Source organism: Triticum urartu, chromosome 7A (assembly GCF_056163025.1).
Source record: "Triticum urartu cultivar PI428250 chromosome 7A, HENAU_Tu73, whole genome shotgun sequence".
Taxonomy (NCBI): Eukaryota; Viridiplantae; Streptophyta; class Magnoliopsida; order Poales; family Poaceae; genus Triticum; species Triticum urartu.
In genome coordinates this window covers 260,932,849-260,951,757 of record NC_141879.1, presented here as the reverse complement: position 1 = coordinate 260,951,757, position 18,909 = coordinate 260,932,849, and positions in this window count along the sequence as shown.

Sequence of the window (18,909 nt, the reverse complement as noted above, 5' to 3'; positions counted from 1 at the left end):
AAAAAAATTAGTAGTAGTTTATTTTTCTGCTGTAGTAGTAGTAGTAATTAAAAAGAAAACCCAAAAATATTTCCCGTTCTTCTTTTGCTTGTTGGGATCTTTCCTGTTTAATAGTTTTATATCTTTTCTTTTAGCTGGGGGTCAGTAGGAGAAGACCATAATTAAATTGTTGAAGTGGCTCTTATATGCATTATTGTTGATTTAACCAAGAGCCCGTATTGCCTTGTCTTCTCCTGTTTATTGAATGCTCGCAGATTCCAGCTTAGTCCAATGCACGTACACTCTTATTATTATTCAAACCGTCCGGTCATGCAAGTGAAAGGCAATTATGATGATATATGATGGACTGACTGAGATGATAAAAGCTGGTATGAACTCGACCTCTTTTGTTTTTGTAAATATGATGAGTCCCTCGTTCTTGATTTAGCTTATTATGAATAAACATGTTTGCGATGACAATTAGAGATCATAGTTGCTTGTGCCATGCTTGATTAGCTATGAGTTATAATGGTTTACCTTGTGTGCCAACATGCTATTGAGATGATTATGATGTGGTATGATGGGGTGGTATCCTCCTTTGAATGATTTACGTGACTTGACTTGGCACATGTTCACGCATTTAGTTGAAACAAATCAACATAGCCTTCACGATATTTATGTTCATGGTGGATTATATCCTACTCATGCTTGCATCCAATGTTTATTAATTTTAATGCATGTACATGGCTGTTGTCACTCTCTAGTTGGTCGCTTCCTAGTCTTTTGCTAGCCTTCACCTGTGCTAAGCGGGAATACTGCTTGTGCATCCAATCCCATAAACCCCAAAGTTATTCCCGATGAGTCCACCATACCTTCCTATATGCGGTATCTACCTGCCGTTCCAAGTAAATTTGTATGTGCCAAACTCTAAACCTTCAAATAAACATTCTGTTTTGTATGCTCGAATAGCTCATTTATCAACAAAGGCTGTCCTTATCTTCCGTGTTAGGCGGGTTATTCTCAAGAGGAGTGGACTCCGCTCCTCACTCACGAGAAAATGGCTGATCACCGGGATGCCCAGTCCCATGCTTTATGCAAACTAAATCAAAATTAATTGCAAACAAAACTCCCCCTGGTACCTGATGTATGTTGGAGGAACTCGTTGTTTCGAGCAAGCCATGGATTGATGCTTGTTGGTGGAGGGGGAGTATAAACTTTACCATTCTGTTTGGGAACCGCCTATAATGTGTTTAGCATGGAAGATATCGCCATCTCTTTGTTGTTACGTTGACAATGAAAGTATACCGCTCAAAATACAATTTATCTCTATTTCAAAACCGAGCTCTAGCACCTCTACAAATCCCCGCTTCCCTCTGTGAAGGGCCTATCCATTTACTTTTATGTTGAGTCATCACCCTCTTATTAAAAAGCACTAGCTGGAGAGCACAGCTGTCATTTGCATTCATCACTGTTAATTTATATTGGGTATGACTATGATTGGATCTCTTTTACCATGAATTACAATGTCTAGTCCGTCCTTGATCTTTAAAGGTGCTCTGCATTTATGTTTTGCGGTCTTAGAAAGGGCTAGCGAGATACCATCTTGTTATATCATATTATGATTGTTTTGAGAAAGTGTTGTCATCCGAGATTTATTATTATGACTTGCTAGTTGATTATGCTATTGATATGAGTAATTATGAGGCCTGAGAATTATTGCAAATGTGGTTAGTTATGATCTATGCTGAAAACTTGAATGCTGGCTTGACATAGTTACAACAACAAGAGCAAACCAAGTTTGTAAAAGTTTTTCTTTCTTTCTTTTAGTTTGTCAACTGAATTGCTTGAGGACAAGCAAGGGTTTAAGCTTGGGGGAGTTGATACGTCTTCGTCGTATCTACTTTTCCAAACACTTTTGCCCTTGTTTTGGACTCTAACTTGTATGATTTGAATGGAACTAACCCGGACTGACACTGTTTTCAGCAGAATTGCCATGGTGTTGTTTTATGTGCAGAAAACAAATAATCTCGGAATGACCTGAAACTCCACGGAACATCTTAGAAAAACAATAAAAAAATCCTCGCCAAAGATGAAGACCAGGGGGCCCGCACCCTTCTCACGAGGGTGGGGGGGCGCCCCCCCTAGGGCGCGCCCCCTACCTCGTGGGCCCCTTGGAAACCCTCCGACGCCAACTCCAACTCTATATATTTGCTTTCGGAGAGAAAAAATCGGAGAGAAGAAATCATCGCGTTTTACGATACGGAGCCGCCGCCAAGCCCTAAAACCTCTCGGGAGGGCTGATCTGGAGTCCGTTCGGGGCTCCGAAGAGGGGGATTCATCGCCGTCGTCATCATCAACTATCCTCCATCACCAATTTCATGATGCTCACCGCCGTGCGTGAGTAATTCCATTGTAGGCTTGCTGGACGGTGATGGCTTGGATGAGATTTATCATGTAATCGAGTTAGTTTTGTTAGGGTTTGATCCCTAGTATCCATTATGTTCTGAGATTGATGTTGCTATGACTTTGTTATGCTTAATGCTTGTCACTAGTGCCCGAGTGCCATGATTTCAGATCTGAACCTATTATGTTTTCATGAATATATGTGAGTTCTTGATCCTATCTTGCAAGTCTATAGTCACCTACTATGTGTTATGATCCGGCAACCCCGAAGTGACAATAATCGGGACAACTCCCGGTGATGACCATAGTTTGAGGAGTTCATGTATTCACTATGTGCTAATGCTTTGTTCCGGTTCTCTATTAAAAGGAGGCCTTAATATCCCTTAGTTTCCAATAGGACCCGGCTGCCACAGGAGGGTAGAACAAAAGATGTCATGCAAGTTCTTTTCCATAAGCACGTATGACTATATACGGAATACATGCCTACATTACATTGATGAATTGGAGCTAGTTCTGTGTCACCCTATGTTATGACTATTACATGATGAACCGCATCCGGCATAATTATCCATCACTCATCCGGTGCCTACGAGTTTTCCATATACTAGTTCTCGTTTATTTACTTTTCCGCTGCTACTGTTACAATCACTACAAAATACCAAAAACATTACTTTTGTTGTCTTTACTTTTATTGCTGCTACCACCACTATCATATTAATTTGCTACTAAACCCTTTGATGTAGATACTAAGTTTCCAGGTGTGGTTGAATTGACAACTCAGCTGCTAATACTTGAGAATATTCTTTGGCTCCCCTTGTGTCAAATCAATAAATTTGGGTTGAATACTCTACCCTCGAAAGCTGTTGCGATCCCCTATACTTGTGGGTTATCAATGCTATTTTATAGGATTTTGGGACTAACCTATTAACCTAGAGCCCAGTGCCAGTTTTTTTTCCTTGTTTTTAACTATCGCAGAAAAGGAAAAATCAAACGGAGTCCAATTGACCTGAAACTTCACGGAGATCATTTTTGGACCAGAAGAAGCCCATGGAGTACCGAAGGCGGGCCAGAAGTGTCCTGAGGCCACCACGTGGGTGGGGGAGCGCGCCCTACCCCCTGGGCGCGCCCCCCTGCCTCGTGGCCGCCTCGGGAACCCCCCTGATTTGTCCCCGACTCCAACACCTCTTATATAATCCAAAACTTCCATAAAGAAACCTATATCGGGGGTTCCACCACCAGAAGCCTCTGTAGCCACCGAAAACCAATCTAGGCCCTCTCTGGCACCCTGCCGGAGGGGGCCATCATCACCGGAGGGCATGGAGGAGGATCCCGAAGGGGCCATTATTGTCATGAAGGCCAAGGACCAGAGGGAGAACCTCTCCCCATCCAGGGGGAGGCCATGGAGGAGGAAGCCAAGGGGGAGAACCTCTCCTCCTCTCTCTTGGTGGCACCGGAGTGCCATCAAGAGGGAAATCATCGCCGCAGTGATCGTCTTCATCAACATCACCATCCTCATCTCTTTTACGCGGTCCACTCTCCCACACCCCGCTATAATCCCTACTTGAACATGGTGCTTTATGCCACATATTATGATCCAATGATGTGTTGCCATCCTATGATGTTTTGAGTAGATATCTTTTGTCTTTGGGTTGATTGATGATCTAGATTGGTACGAGTTGTATGTTTTATTTTGGTGTTGTCCTATAGTGCCCTCCGTGTCGCGCAAGCGTGAGGGATTCCCGCTGTAGGGTGTTGCAATACGTTCATGATTCCCTTATAGTGGGTTGGTGAGTGACTGAAACACAAACCCGAGTAAGGGGATTGTTGCGTATGGGATAAAGGGGACTTGATGCTTTAATGCTATGGTTGGGTTTTACCTTAATGATCTTTAGTAGTTGCGGATGATTGCTAGAGTTCCAGTTATAAGTGCATATGATCCAAGTAGAGAAAGTATGTTAGCTTATGCATATGAAATTGCAACGACGACTATCAGTCTTGTGAACAATGGCCTAGGACAATTCCGTACACCGATCCACCATTCTTCCACACTCGCTATTTATAGTATTTAGTAATATATTCTAACTTTATGATAACAACACCTACTTTCGTATTTTAGCTCTCCGATATCATACAAAGTTATCCACTTCATACCCACAACGTAGTTTTATTTCTCGTTTGTAGTTGGAAGCAAACATTCGGTGCACGTAGAGTCGTATCAATGGCAGATAGGGCTTGAGAGGATATTGATCTTACCTTTAGCTCCTTGTGGGTTCGACACTCCATACTTATCACTTCCTCCTTTGGAAATTGCTACGATGATTCCCTGCACTTGGGGATTATCATCTTCCATTATTGCTACCACTCAAAGCATACTTTTAGAACAAATAGCATCCATCAAACACAGAGAAAGATATGGGCTTAATGTTTCGCCTCCCAGCTTATTTATCATATAGATAATTGCCAACAATAATAATTCATGATCAAATATATTCGAATGGCCATATATGCTTAGATCTTTCCCCACCACATGATGCTTGCCAACTAAAGAATAGTTTGGAATGATAAGGAATACAACTTACTCTTGCATAAAAGTAAAAGACATGCCCTTCGCAGAGGGAAGCAGGGATTTGCAGAGGTGCCAGAGCTCGAAGCTTTTAAAACAGAGATGAAAATAAGTTTGAGCAATATGCTTTCATTGTCAACATAACAACCAAGAGTTCCCAATATCATCCATACTAGATACATTATTGGCGGTTACCAAACAGAAAGGTAAAGATTCTACTCCCCCTCCACCAACAATCGCATTCACGGCTGGTCCGAAACAACATGTACCGTCCAACTATCAACAATCCTGGAGGAGTTTTGTTTAATTTATTTGCGATTTTGTTTTTGATCTTTTGATCATAGGACTGGGCATCCCAATTAACAGCCACTCTCTCGTGAATGATAAGTGAATAAACACTCATCGTGAGAATAACTATAACATCCCAATTTTCTATTTGGATTTTATTCATTAGATCTTCATGTACATCCATATTGTGCATTTTTGAATTTGTTTTAATTGGAATTTTGATCCTAGAAACCTTAAGCAACTCAAGGACCAATTGCGAGAGTTGGAGGTTTTCCCAAAAATCCATTTTTGAATTTTTCAAAATTGGCAAATTAGATCAAAGTGATTTTATTTGAAATTATTTTTCCAATTATTTCAAAATAAATAAAATAGTGAGAGAAGATAATATGACTTCTTCAAAACAGCAAGGAAATATTGGAAATTTAATTTTCAATAAAAATATATTTTTATTTGGATTTTATTTGCAAGTTTATTTATTTTATTACTACTAAAAATGTTTATTTTATTTTAGGCATTTATGTCCAGAAAAATGTTCACTTTAGTCCATTAAATTAGGAGGGACTGTGTGAATTTTGATGGAATTTTTGAAAATATTTTTATTAGGTTTTTCCTATTTTTCGTACTTTCTGAAAAAAAATATTTAAAAAAAGTTTCGGACCAAACTGGGTTGGCCCAGCCCTAGCCAGGCCGCGGCCCAGCCCAGCCGTGCAGCTCGCCCCCGATCTCGGGACGGACTCCCGACCGAGCACGAGCCGTCGCCGCCGCCACCCGTGTCGGCCCTGGACTCCCGTCGCCGCCTCTACCTCGCCCCTCCTCCACGCAAGCCGCACCTCGCCCCTCGCCTTTATAAGCCGAGGCCCCGCCGCCTCTTCTCCTCATCAGTCGCCGCCGCTGCAAGCCCCGCCACCGCCGCCGCACTCCGTTGTACGCGCCGCCGCCACTCGCGTCGGAGCCACCTTGCCCCGCCGCCGCCCAAAGCCGCCGTCGGAGCCACCGCTCCCGCAGTCTATCGTTCGCTACCGCCGTCGACGAACCGCCGTGGACAGGTATAAATCGCCGACCCATTGGAATTGGGTCACTACAAGATGGTATCAGAGCACACGCTGAGTGTAGGACGCGACCACTAGGAGAAGCCAGAAGATACTCTTCTCTACTCATTTCTAACTCTTCTCTACTTCTACACTATAGATGTCGGACCCAAGAAACAAGTTCAAAAAACCGGATGACGACACCCGTTTCGGACGACACTTGAAGGAAGTCACCAAGTACCTGAACATCAGCATACCAAGCTTCATCAGAACCTTCACCGCAACTTTACTAGAAGAGGAGTGCTCGACGATTTAAGTTCGTGTTCCAGGAAGGACTTTTGCACGAATTACCAAGCCCATCGAGTTTTCCTTTGATGCACCAACCTGGAGTTTAGGGAAGAGCATGGCCGCCCACATCACCATTGGACGCATAGGCGAGGTGTACAACACGGATCTTAAAGACACCATCTACCAGATATGTGGACGCCGAGATGAGCAATGGGAGATGATTCACACCAGGAAGGATAGGTCTATTGCAGCCTACATACATGAGTTGAAGCAGCACATTCGTTGTTATGAGAACCAGATGTGCGCTAACATGATAGATACGAAGAAGGTGACGACCCGGAATATGGAGCTAGAAGAGGAACTCAAGGCTACACGTGATGGATATGAAAAGGAAATTGCCGAGTGATACGTCTCCAACGTAACTATAATTTTTTATTGTTCCAGGCTATTATATTATCTGTTTTGGATGTTTATGGGCTTTATTATGCACTTTTATATTATTTTGGGGACTAACCTATTAACCCAGAGCCTAGTGCCAGTTTCTGTTTTTTCCTTGTTTTAGAGTATCACAGAAAAGGGAAATCAAACGGAGTCCAATTGACCTGAAACTTCACGGAACTAATTTTTGGACCAGAAGAAGCCCACGGAGTATCGGAGATGGACCGGGAGAGTCCCGGGCTACCCACGAGGGTGGGGGGGCGCCCACACCCCCTGGGCGCGCCCCCTGCCTCGTGGACAGCCCAGAGGTCCACGGACGTACTTCTTCCTCCCATATATACCCATATACCCTAAAAACTTTGGGGAGCACAATAGATCGAGACTTCCGCCGCCAGAAGCCTCCGTAGCCACCGAAAGCCAATCTAGACCCGTTCCGGCACCCTGCCGGAGGGGGAATCCTTCTCCGGTGGCCATCTTCATCATCCAAGTGCTTTCCATGATGAGGAGGGAGTAGTTCTCCCTCGGGGATGAGGGTATGTACCAGTAGCTATGTGTTTGATCTCTCTCTCTCTCTCGTTTTCTTGAGGTGATACGATCTTGATGTATCGTGAGCTTTGCTATTATAGTTGGATCTTATGATGTTTCTCCCCCTCTACTCGCTTGTAATGGATTGAATTTTCCCTTTGAAGTTATCTTATCAAATTGAGTCTTTAAGGATTTGAGAACACTTGATGTATGTCTTGCGTGGGATACCCATGGTGACAATGGGGTATTCTATTGATCCACTTGATGTATGTTTTGGTGATCAACTTGCGGGTTCCGTGACCTTGGGAATCTATGCATAGGGGTTGGCACATGTTTTCGTCTTGACTCTCCGGTAGAATCTTTGGGGCACTCTTTGAGGTTCTATGTGTTGGTTGAATAGATGAATCTGAGATGGTGTGATGCATATCGTATAATCATACCCACGGATACTTGTGGTGACATTGGAGTATCTAGGTGACATTAGGGTTTTGGTTGATTTGCGTCTTAAGGTGTTATTTAACTACAAACTCTAGGGCTGTTTGTGACACTTGTAGGAATAGCCCAACGGATTGATCGGAAAGAATAACTTTGAGGTGGTTTTGTACCCTACCATAATCTCTTTGTTTGTTCTCCTCTATTAGTGACTTTGGAGTGAATCTTTGTTGCATTTTGAGGGATATTTATGTGATCCAATTATGTTATTATTGTTGAGAGAACTTGCACTAGTGAAAGTATGAACCCTAGGCCTTGTTTCAACGCATTGCAATACCGTTTACGCTCACTTTTATCATTAGTTACCTTGCTGTTTTTATATTTTCAGATTACAAAAACTATTATCTACTATCCATATTGCGCTTGTATCACCATCTCTTCGCCGAACTAGTGCACCTATACAATTTACCATTGTATTGGGTGTGTTGGGGACACAAGAGACTCTTTGTTATTTGGTTGCAGGGTTGTTTGAGAGAGACCATCTTCATCCTATGCCTCCTACGGATTGATAAACCTTAGGTCATCCACTTGAGGGAAATTTGCTACTGTCCTACAAACCTCTGCGCTTGGAGGCCCAACAACATCTACAAGAAGAAGGTTGTGTAGTAGACATCAAGCTCTTTTCTGGCGCCGTTGCCGGGGAGGTTAGCGCTTGAAGGTACATCTTTAGATCTTGCAATCGAATCTTTTTGTTTCTTGTTTTATCACTAGTTTAGTTAATAAAAGAATATTATAAAAAATGGAATTGAGGATACCTCATATGCTTCATCTTTTTAATAACTTTCATGAGAATAAGGATTCCGATAATTGTGCTCAAGTGCTAGAAGAAGAATGCATTAGAATGTTTGGCACTAAATATTTGAATGATGAGCATGATTTCAATGTTGTTAGTATGAATTCCTTGAATATCCATGATGCTAATGATATGCAAAGCCACAAGCTTGGTGAAGCTATGTTTGATGAAGATGATATTTTTGTCCCCCAAGTTTTGATGAGAAAATTTATTATGATGAAAGCATGCCTCCTATTTATGATGATTATATTGATGAAAGTGGATTTGGAGAGGTAATGACTTTATTTAGTGATGAATCCACTATTTCGGAAGAGGTTCCAATTGATTATGAGAACAAAATTGCTATCTATGATGATTATTGTGATGACTTGTATGCTATAAAGAATAGTGATAACCATGAAACTTGTCATCATGATTTTAGTTTTAAATTGGATTATGCCTCACATGATAGTTATAATGTTGAATTCATTCATGATGCTACTGAAAATTATTATGAGGGAGTAACATATGCTTGTAGGAATTGCAATAATATCAAGTTTCCTTTCTATGTGCTTAAAGTTCTAAAGTTATGCTTGTTTTGCGTTCCTATGCTAGTTGATTATTGCTCCCATAAGTTGTTTGTTCACAAAATCCCTGTGCATAGGAAGTGGGTTAGACTTAAATGTGCAAGTCATATTCTTCATGATGCTCTCTTTATGTTTCAATTCTTATCTTTTATGTGAGCATCATTGAAATCATCATGCCTAGCTAGGGGCGTTAAACGATAGCGCTTGTTGGGAGGCAACCCAATTTTAATTTTGTTCCTTGCTTTTTGCTCTTGTTTAGTAATAAATAATTTATCTATCCTCTGTTATGATTGAGTTTTTATGTTTTAATTAGTGTTTGTGCCAAGTAGAACCGTTGGGAAGACTTGGGGAAAGTCTTGTTGATCTTGCTGTAAAAAACAGAAACTTTAGCGCTCACGAGAATTGCTGCCATTGCTTACTGGAGAGTGCTATTTAGTTAATTATTTTTGGAGATGATTAATAGATAAATTCCTCACGTCCAGAAATTTATTTTAGAATTTTTGGGGTTCCAGAAGTATACGTTTCATCCAGATTACTATAGACTGTTCTGTTTTTGACAGATTCTGTTTTCTATGTGTTGTTTGCTTATTTTGATGAATCTATGGCTAGTAAAAGAGTTTATAAACCATAGAGAAGTTGGAATACAGTAGTTTTAACACCAATATAAATAAATAATAAGTTCATTACAGTAACTTAAGGTGGTGATTTGTTTTCTTATACTAACGGAGCTCATGAGATTTTCTGTTGAGTTTCGTGTTGTGAAGTTTTCAAGTTTTCGGGTAAAGATTTGATGGATTTTAGAACAAGGAGTGGCAAGAGCCTAAGCTTGGGGATTCCCAAGGCACCCCAAGGTAATATTCAAGGACAACCAAGAGCCTAAGCTTGGGGATGCCCCGGAAGGCATCCCCTCTTTCATCTTCGTTCATCGGTAACTTTACTTGGAGCTATATTTTTATTCGCCACATGATATGTGTTTTGCTTGGAGCGTAATTTTTTTGCTTGCTGTTTGAATAAAATACCAAGATATGAAATTCTTAAATGTTACAGAGTCTTCACATAGTTGCATAATTACTCAACTACTCATTGATCTTCACTTATATCTTTCGGAGTAGTTTTTCATTTGCTCTAGTGCTTCACTTATATCCTTTTAGAGCACGGTGGTGATTTTATTTTATAGAAATGGATGAACTCTCATGCTTCACTTATATTATTTTGAGAGTCCTAAACAGCATGGTAATTTTCTTTGGTTATGAATTTAGTCCTAATATGATGGGCATCCAAGAGGGATATAATAAAAACTTTCATATAGAGTGCATTGAATACTAAGAGAAGTTTGATACTTGATGATTGTTTTGAGATATGGAGATAGTGATAGAAAAGTTGTTCTAGTTGGGTAGTTGTGAATTTGAGGAATACTTGTGTTGAAGTTTGCAAGTCCCGTAGCATGCACGTATGGTAAACGTTGTAAAATAAATTTGAAACATGAGGCGTTGTTTGATTGTCTTCCTTATGAGTGGCGGTCGGGGACGAGCGATGGTCTTTTCCTACCAATCTATCCCCCTAGGAGCATGCGCGTAATGCTTGGTTTTTGATTACTTGTAGATTTTTGCAATAAGTATGTGATTTCTTTATGACTAATTTTGAGTCCATGGATTATATGCACTCTCACCTTTCCATCATTGCTAGCCTCTTTGCTAGCGTGCATTGCCCTTTATCACATTGAGAGTTGGTGCAAACTTCGCCGGTGCATCAAACCCTGTGATATGATACGCTCTTTCACACATAAACCTCCTTATATCTTCCTAAAAACAGCCACCATACCTACCTATTATGGCATTTCCATAGCCATTCCGAGATATATTGCCATGCAACTTTCTACCGTTCTGTTTATTATGACATGCTTCATCATTGTCATATTGCTTTGCATGATCATGTAGTCGACATCGTTGTGACGCCCCCGATTTGACCGTACACTAATCATGCACGCAAATGTGTACGATCAAGATCAAGGACTCACGGGAAGATATCACAACACAACTCTACAAATAAAATAAGTCATACAAGCATCATATTACAAGCCAGGGGCCTCGAGGGCTCGAATACAAGAGCTCGATCATAGACGAGTCAGCGGAAGCAACAATATCTGAGTACAGACATAAGTTAAACAAGTTTGCCTTAAGAAGGCTAGCACAAACTGGGATACAGATAGAAAGAGGCGCAGGACTCCTGCCTGGGATCCTCCTAACTACTCCTGGTCGTCGTCAGCGGGCAACACGTAGTAGTAGGCACCCCCGGTGTAGTAGGAGTCATCGTCGACGGTGGCGTCTGGCTCTTGGATTCCATCATCTAGTTGCGCCAACCAGAAAGAAAGGAAAAGGGGGAAAAGGGGGAGAAAGCAACCGTGAGTACTCATCCAAAGTACTCGCAAGCAAGGAGCTATACTACATATGTATGCATTGGTATCAAATGGAATAAGGGTATCATATGTGGACTGAACTGCAGAATGCCAGAATAAGAGGGGGATAACTAATCCTTTTGAAGACTACGCTTTTGGCAGCCTCCGTCTTGCAACATGTAGAAGAGAGTGGACTGAAGTCCTCCAAGTATCATCGCATAGCATAACCCTAACCGATGATCCTCCCCTCGTCGCCCTGTGAGAGAGCGATCACCGGTTGTATCTGGCACTTGGAAGGGTGTGTTTTATTAAGTATCCGGTTCTAGTTGTCATAAGGTCAAGGTACAACTCCAAGTCGTCCTGTTACCGAAGATCACGGCTATTCGAATAGATTAACTTCCCTGCAGGGGTGCACCACATACCCCAACACGCTTGATCCCATTTGGCTGGACACACTTTTCGGGGTCATGCCCGGCCGCGAAAGATCAACACGTCGCAGCCCCACCTAGGCACAACAGAGAGGTCAGCACGCCGGTCTAAACCTAAGCGCACAGGGGTCTGGGCCCATCGCCCTTAGCACACCTGCACGTTGCGAACGCGGCCGGAAGCAGAACTAGCCCCCTTAATACAAGAGCAGGCTTACGTTCCAATCCGGCGCGCGCCACTCAGTCGCTGACGTCACGAAGGCTTCGGCTGATACCACGACGCCGGGATACCCATAACTACTCCCGTGTAGATGGTTAGTGCGTATAGACCAAATGGCCAAACTCAGATCAAATACCCAGATCTCGTTAAGCGTGTTAAGTATCCGCGAACGCCGACCAGGGCCAGGCCCACCTCTCTCCTAGGTGGTCTCAACCTGCCCTGTCGCTCCGCCACAAAGTAACAGTCGGGGGCCGTCGGGAACCCAGGCCCACCTCTACCGGGATGGAGCCACCTGCCCCTTCAGCTCCCATCTCCAAACAGTATCACCAGTAATGTAACAGTGTAGAGTATATTGTATATGCCCGTGATCACCTCCCGAAGTGATCACGGCCCAGTAGTATAGCATGGAAGACGGACAAGAGTGTAGGGCCACTGATGGAACACTAGCATCCTATACTAAGAAGTAGGATAGCAGGTAATGGTAACAACAGTAGTAGCAAGGACAGGCTATGCATCAGGATAGGAATAACGGAAAGCAGTAACATGCTACACTACTCTAATGCAAGCAGTATAGAGAAGAGTAGGCGATATCTGGTAATCAAAGGGGGGCTTGCCTGGTTGCTCTGGCAAGAGAGAGGGGTCGTCAACACCGTAGTCGTACTGGGTAGCAGCGGCGTCGGTCTCGGTGTCTAGCGAGAGAAGAGGGGGAAGAAACAATAAATATTTAAGCAAGCAGGTGCTTAGCGATGCATGACATGACAATTAACGGCGTTAGAGGTGCCCTAACGCGGTAGTAGGTGATACCGGTGAAGGGGGATGACATCCGGGAAAGTATCCCCGGTGTTTCGCGTTTTCGGACAGAGGAACCGGAGGGAGAAAGTTGCGTGTTCACTATACTAGGGATGCGTGGCGGATGAACGGGCTGCGTATTCAAATTCGTCTCGTCGTTCTGAGCAACTTTCATGTTGAAAGTATTTTAATCCGAGTTACGGATTAAAAGATATGATTTTCTGAAGATTTTATTAATTTCTGGTATTTAATTAATTATTTAAATTAATTCGAAATGAATTAATGACATCAGCATGATGTCATGCTGACGTCAGCAGTCAACTGTGTTGACTGGGTCAAACTGACATGTGGGTCCAGTGGGACCCACCTGTCATACCCTGTTTAGGTTAATTAGGTCTTAGTTAAACTAAGTACTATTTAATTAAACTAACTAGTTAATTAGCTTAATTAAACATGATTAATTAACTTAATTAATTTAGTTAATTAATTAAATTCATTTCTATTTTTATTTATTATTTATTTTTCTAATTAATTTTCCTAATTCCTCTTTTTTTTAATGGGGGCATGGGCCCCGTTTTGGCAGTGGCCCAGAGGGGGCCTAACGGGCGCTGGCGTTAGCGGGGCTGCGGGCTCCGGGCGGGGCGTACCCAGCACCCAGAACGAGGGGGCAAGGCCGGCCGGCCGGAGCAGCATGCCACGGCAAGGGGCAGCGCCGGCGGCGCGGCTAGCCGGAGCCGGCGAGGCAGGGGGAGGCGGTGCTGCAGGGGGGCAGCAGCGGCGAGCGGCTGCTGGGGTGGCCGCTACGGGCGCGCGCGCATGAGCGCTGGAGGCGCGGGCGCGGCCCCGCGCGTGTGAGCGCGCGTGGGTGCGCGGGCGGTAGGGGGAATAGCACGGCGGGGGCGCGCACTACGCGGCACAGGCCCGCGGTGCGCGGCGGGAGCGAGGCAGAGGGCGGCGAGCGCGCGCATGCGCGTGCGTGCGTGAGCGGCGGGTGGCCCGGAGCGTGAGCTCCGGCACGCGGGCGCAGCCGAGCTGCGCGGACGGTGAACGGAGAGAGAGGAGGGGCGCAGGGACATGGGAAGGAGGAGGGCGGAGGCCGTGGCCTCACCGGGCTTCATAGGGGCAACGGCAGCGGGTGTCGAGGTGGGGGACGGGGACGGCGCGATGCGACGCAGGGGAGGACGACGGTGTGGCGGTCCGGCGAGGAGGCGTGGTCGAGGCGGCGTTCCGGGCGACGACGGGGCGACGAGGTCGGTGAAGGCCGTTGGGGAGGAGGACGGGGACACGAGGTGGCTGATCCAGCAACGAAGCTCGGCGGCGGGGCGCGGGATCCACGGCGGCAACGGCGACGTCGGCAGGGGCGCGGGCGGGGTTGAGCCCCGATCCAGATCGGGGGGTGAGAGGGAGGAGAGAGTGGGGGGTTACGGTTAGGGTTTCCCCCCCTCCTGGGGATAAGGTAGGGGCGGGTCGGCCGGCTGGGCCAGGTGGGCCGGCCTGGGGTGAGCTGGGCCGCCTGGCCCAGTTGGCCAGGGGGGCCCTTTTATTCTTTTTTTTTGCTTTTGTATTTTCTTTTCTTTTATTTCTGTTTTATCTTTGTTTCTTATTGTTTTAGTTTTTTTGTGAATTATATACTTGGCATCTAATTTGGTATTTCAATTTAGTCCACTGCCACAAAAACTCTAGTCCCCAAATAATTTAGTTTGATATTTTATTTAATTAGTGAAGGCATTTAAATAATTAGTTTTGCTACTATTTAAATCATTATGGTGTAGTTAAGCATTTCATAAAAGTTTGGTTTCACCACCCCATTTACCTATGATTTATCCGACACATTTAGAACATTTTAGTTTTATTTTTGGAAAACTTTTGTTGTTTGCCTTAATTTCAAATTTGAATTTGAATCGTTTTCGAACTAACACGAGATTAGCGACAGTAACGGAGGTGACGTGGTGTCATTAGCAGAGGTTACTGTAGCTTGATTATCCGGGCGTTACAATCATATTTGTGGCAAAGCCACCATTCATAATTCTTCCATACATGTCACTCTTGAGTCATTGCACATCCCGGTACACCGCCGGAGGCATTCATACAGAGTCATACTTTGTTCTAGTATCAAGTTGTAATCTTTGAGTTGTAAATAAATAGAAGTGTGATGATCATCATTAATAGAGCATTATCCCAAAAAAAAGGCCAAAAAAAGGCTAAATAAAAAAATGAAGGCCAAATAAAAAAAATAAAAGGGACAATGCTACTATCCTTTTTTTCCACACTTGTGCTTCAAAGTAGCACCATGATCTTCATGATAGAGAGTCTCTTGTTTTGTCACTTTCATATACTAGTGGGAAATTTTCATTATAGAACTTGGCTTGTATATTCCAACAATGGGCCTCCTCAAGTGCCCTAGGTCTTCGTGAGCAAGAAAGTTGGATGCACACCCACTTAGTTTCTTTTGTTGAGCTTTCATACATTTATAGCTCTAGTGCATCCGTTGCATGGCAATCCCTACTCCTTGCATTGACATCAATTGATGGGCATCTCCCTAGCCCATTGATTGGCCGTGTAGATGTGAGACTTTATCTTTTTTGTCTTCTCCACATAACCCCCATCATCATATTCTATTCCACCCATAATGCTATATCCATGGTTCACGGTTATGTATTGCATGAAAGTTGAAAAAAGTTTGTGATTACTAAAGTGTGAAACAATTGCTTGGCTTGTCATCGGGGTTTGTGCATGATGAGAGCATTCTTGTGTGAAGAAAATGGAGCATGACCAAACTATATGATTTTGTAGGGATGAACTTTCTTTGGCCATGTTATTTTGAGAAGACATGATTGCTTAGTTAGTATGCTTGAAGTATTATTGTTTTTATGTCAATATTAAACTTTTGTCTTGAATCTTATGGATCTGAATATTCTTGCTACAATAAAGAGAAATACATGATGAATATGTTAGGTAGCATTCCACATCAAAAATTCTGTTTTTATCATTTACCTACTCGAGGACGAGCAGGAATTAAGCTTGGGGATGCTGATACATCTCCAACGTATCTATAATTTTTGATAGTTCCATGCTATTATATTATCTGTCTTGGATGTTTATGGGCTTTATTATGCACTTCTATATTATTTTTGGGACTAACCTATTAACCCAGAGCCCAGTGCCAGTTTTTGTTTTTCCTTGTTTTAGAGTATCGAAGAAAAGGAAAATCAAACGGAGTCCAAATGACCTAAAACTTCACGGAACTTATTTTTGGACCAGAAGAAGCCCACAGAGTATCGGAGATGGACCAGGAGAGTCCCGGGCTGCCCACGAGGGTGGGGGCCGCGCCCACACCCCCTGGGCGCGCCCCCCTGCCTCGTGGACAACCCGGAGGTCCACTGACGTACTTCTTCCTCCCATATATACCCATATACCCTAAAAACTTCGGGGAGCACAATAGATCAGGAGTTCTGCCCCAGAAGCCTCTGTAGCCACTGAAAGCCAATCTAGACCCGTTCCGGCACCCTGCCGGAGGGGGAATCCTTCTCCGGTGGCCATCTTCATCATCCCGGCGCTCTCCATGACGAGGAGGGAGTAGTTCTCCCTCAGGGCTGAGGGTATCCACCGGTAGCTATGTGTTTGATCTCTCTCTCTCTCGTGTTCTTGAGGTGATACGATCTTGATGTATCATGAGCTTTGCTATTATAGTTGGATCTTATGATGTTTCTCCCCCTCTACTCTCTTGTAATGGATTGAGTTTTCCCTTTGAAGTTATCTTATCGGATTGAGTCTTTAAGGATTTGAGAACACTTGATGTATGTCTTGCGTGGGATACCCGTGGTGACAATGGGGTATTCTATTGATCCAGTTGATGTATGTTTTGGTGATCAACTTGCGGTTTCCGTGACCTTGGGAATCTATGCATAGGGGTTGGCACATGTTTTCGTCTTGGCTCTCCGATAGAAACTTTGGGGCACTCTTTGAGGTTGTATTTGTTGGTTGAATAGATGAATCTGAGATTGTGTGATGCATATCGTATAATCATCCCACGGATACTTGTGGTGACATTGGAGTATCTAGGTGACATTAGGGTATTGGTTGATTTGCGTCTTAAGGTGTTATTTTACTACGAACTCTAGGGGCTGTTTGTGACACTTATAGGAATAGCCCAATGGATTGATCGGAAAGAATAACTTTGAAGTGATTTCGTACCCTACCATAGTCTCTTCGTTTGTTCTCCGCTATTTGTGACTTTGGAGTGAATCTTTGTTGCATTTTGAGGGATATTTATGTGATCCAATTATGTTATTATTGTTGAGAGAACTTGCACTAGTGAAAGTATGAACCCTAGGCCTTGTTTCAACGCATTGCAATAACGTTTACGCTCACTTTTATCATTAGTTACCTTGCTGTTTTTATATTTTCAGATTACAAAAACTATTATCTACTATCCATATTGCGCTTGTATCACCATCTCTTCGCCGAACTAGTGCACCTATACAATTTACTATTGTATTGGGTGTGTTGGGGACACAAGAGACTCTTTGTTATTTGGTTGCAGGGTTGTTTGAGAGAGACCATCTTCATCCTACGCCTCCTACGGATTGATAAACCTTAGGTCATCCACTTGAGGGAAATTTGCTACTGTCCTACAAACCTCTGCACTTGGAGGCCCAACAACGTCTACAAGAAGAAGGTTGTGTAGTAGACATCAAGCTCTTTTCTGGCACCGTTGCCGGGGAGGTTAGCGCTTGAAGGTATATCTTTAGATCTTGCAATGGGATCTTTTTGTTTCTTGTTTTATCACTAGTTTATTTTATAAAAGAAAATTATAAAAAAATGGAATTGAGGATACCTCATGTGCTTCATCTTTTTAATATATTTCATGAGAATAAGGATTCCGATCATTGTGCTCAAGTGCTAGAAGAAGAATGCATTAGAAGGTTTTTGTGAGGATGAACACGAAACTTTATGGTTTGATGATTGTATCTATGTGCCCAATGATTCAGTGATCAGGAAATTAATTCTTCAGGAGGCCCATGATTCGCCATACTCGATTCACGCAGGCAACACCAAGATGTATTTTGATTTGAAGGAACGTTTCTGGTGGACAGGTATGAAGAAGTATATTGCCGAGTATGTAGCAGTATGTGACGTATGTCAGAGAGTAAAAGCAGAGCATCAGAAGCCAGCAGGATTACTTCAGCCTTTGCCGATACCCGAATGGAAGTGGGATAAGTTTGGCATGGATTTCATCACTGAATTACCCAGGAAACGTTCAAGATACGACTCCATCTAGGTAGTCGTTGATCGCTTGACCAAAGTGGCTCACTTTATCCCCGTGAAAACCACTTATACGAGTGTGAAGTTGGCCAAGATATATATGACCAGGATCGTATGTCTGCATGGAGTTCCGAGGACCATTGTATTAGATAGAGGAACACAGTTTACCTCGAAGTTTTGGAATCAGTTACACCAGACTTTGGGTACCAGGTTAGAGTTCAGTACAACCTTTCATCCGTAGACAGATGGGCAGACCGAGAGAGTCAACCAGATTCTGGAGGACATGTTGAGAGCTTGTGCGCCAGATTATGGATCTAGTTGGGATGATAATTTGCCTTACGCAGAGTTCTCATACAACAACAGCTATCAAGCTAGTTTGAAGATGGCCCCTTTTGAAGCTTTGTATTGAAGGAGGTGCAGGACACATTGATGTGGGATGAAGTTGGAGACCG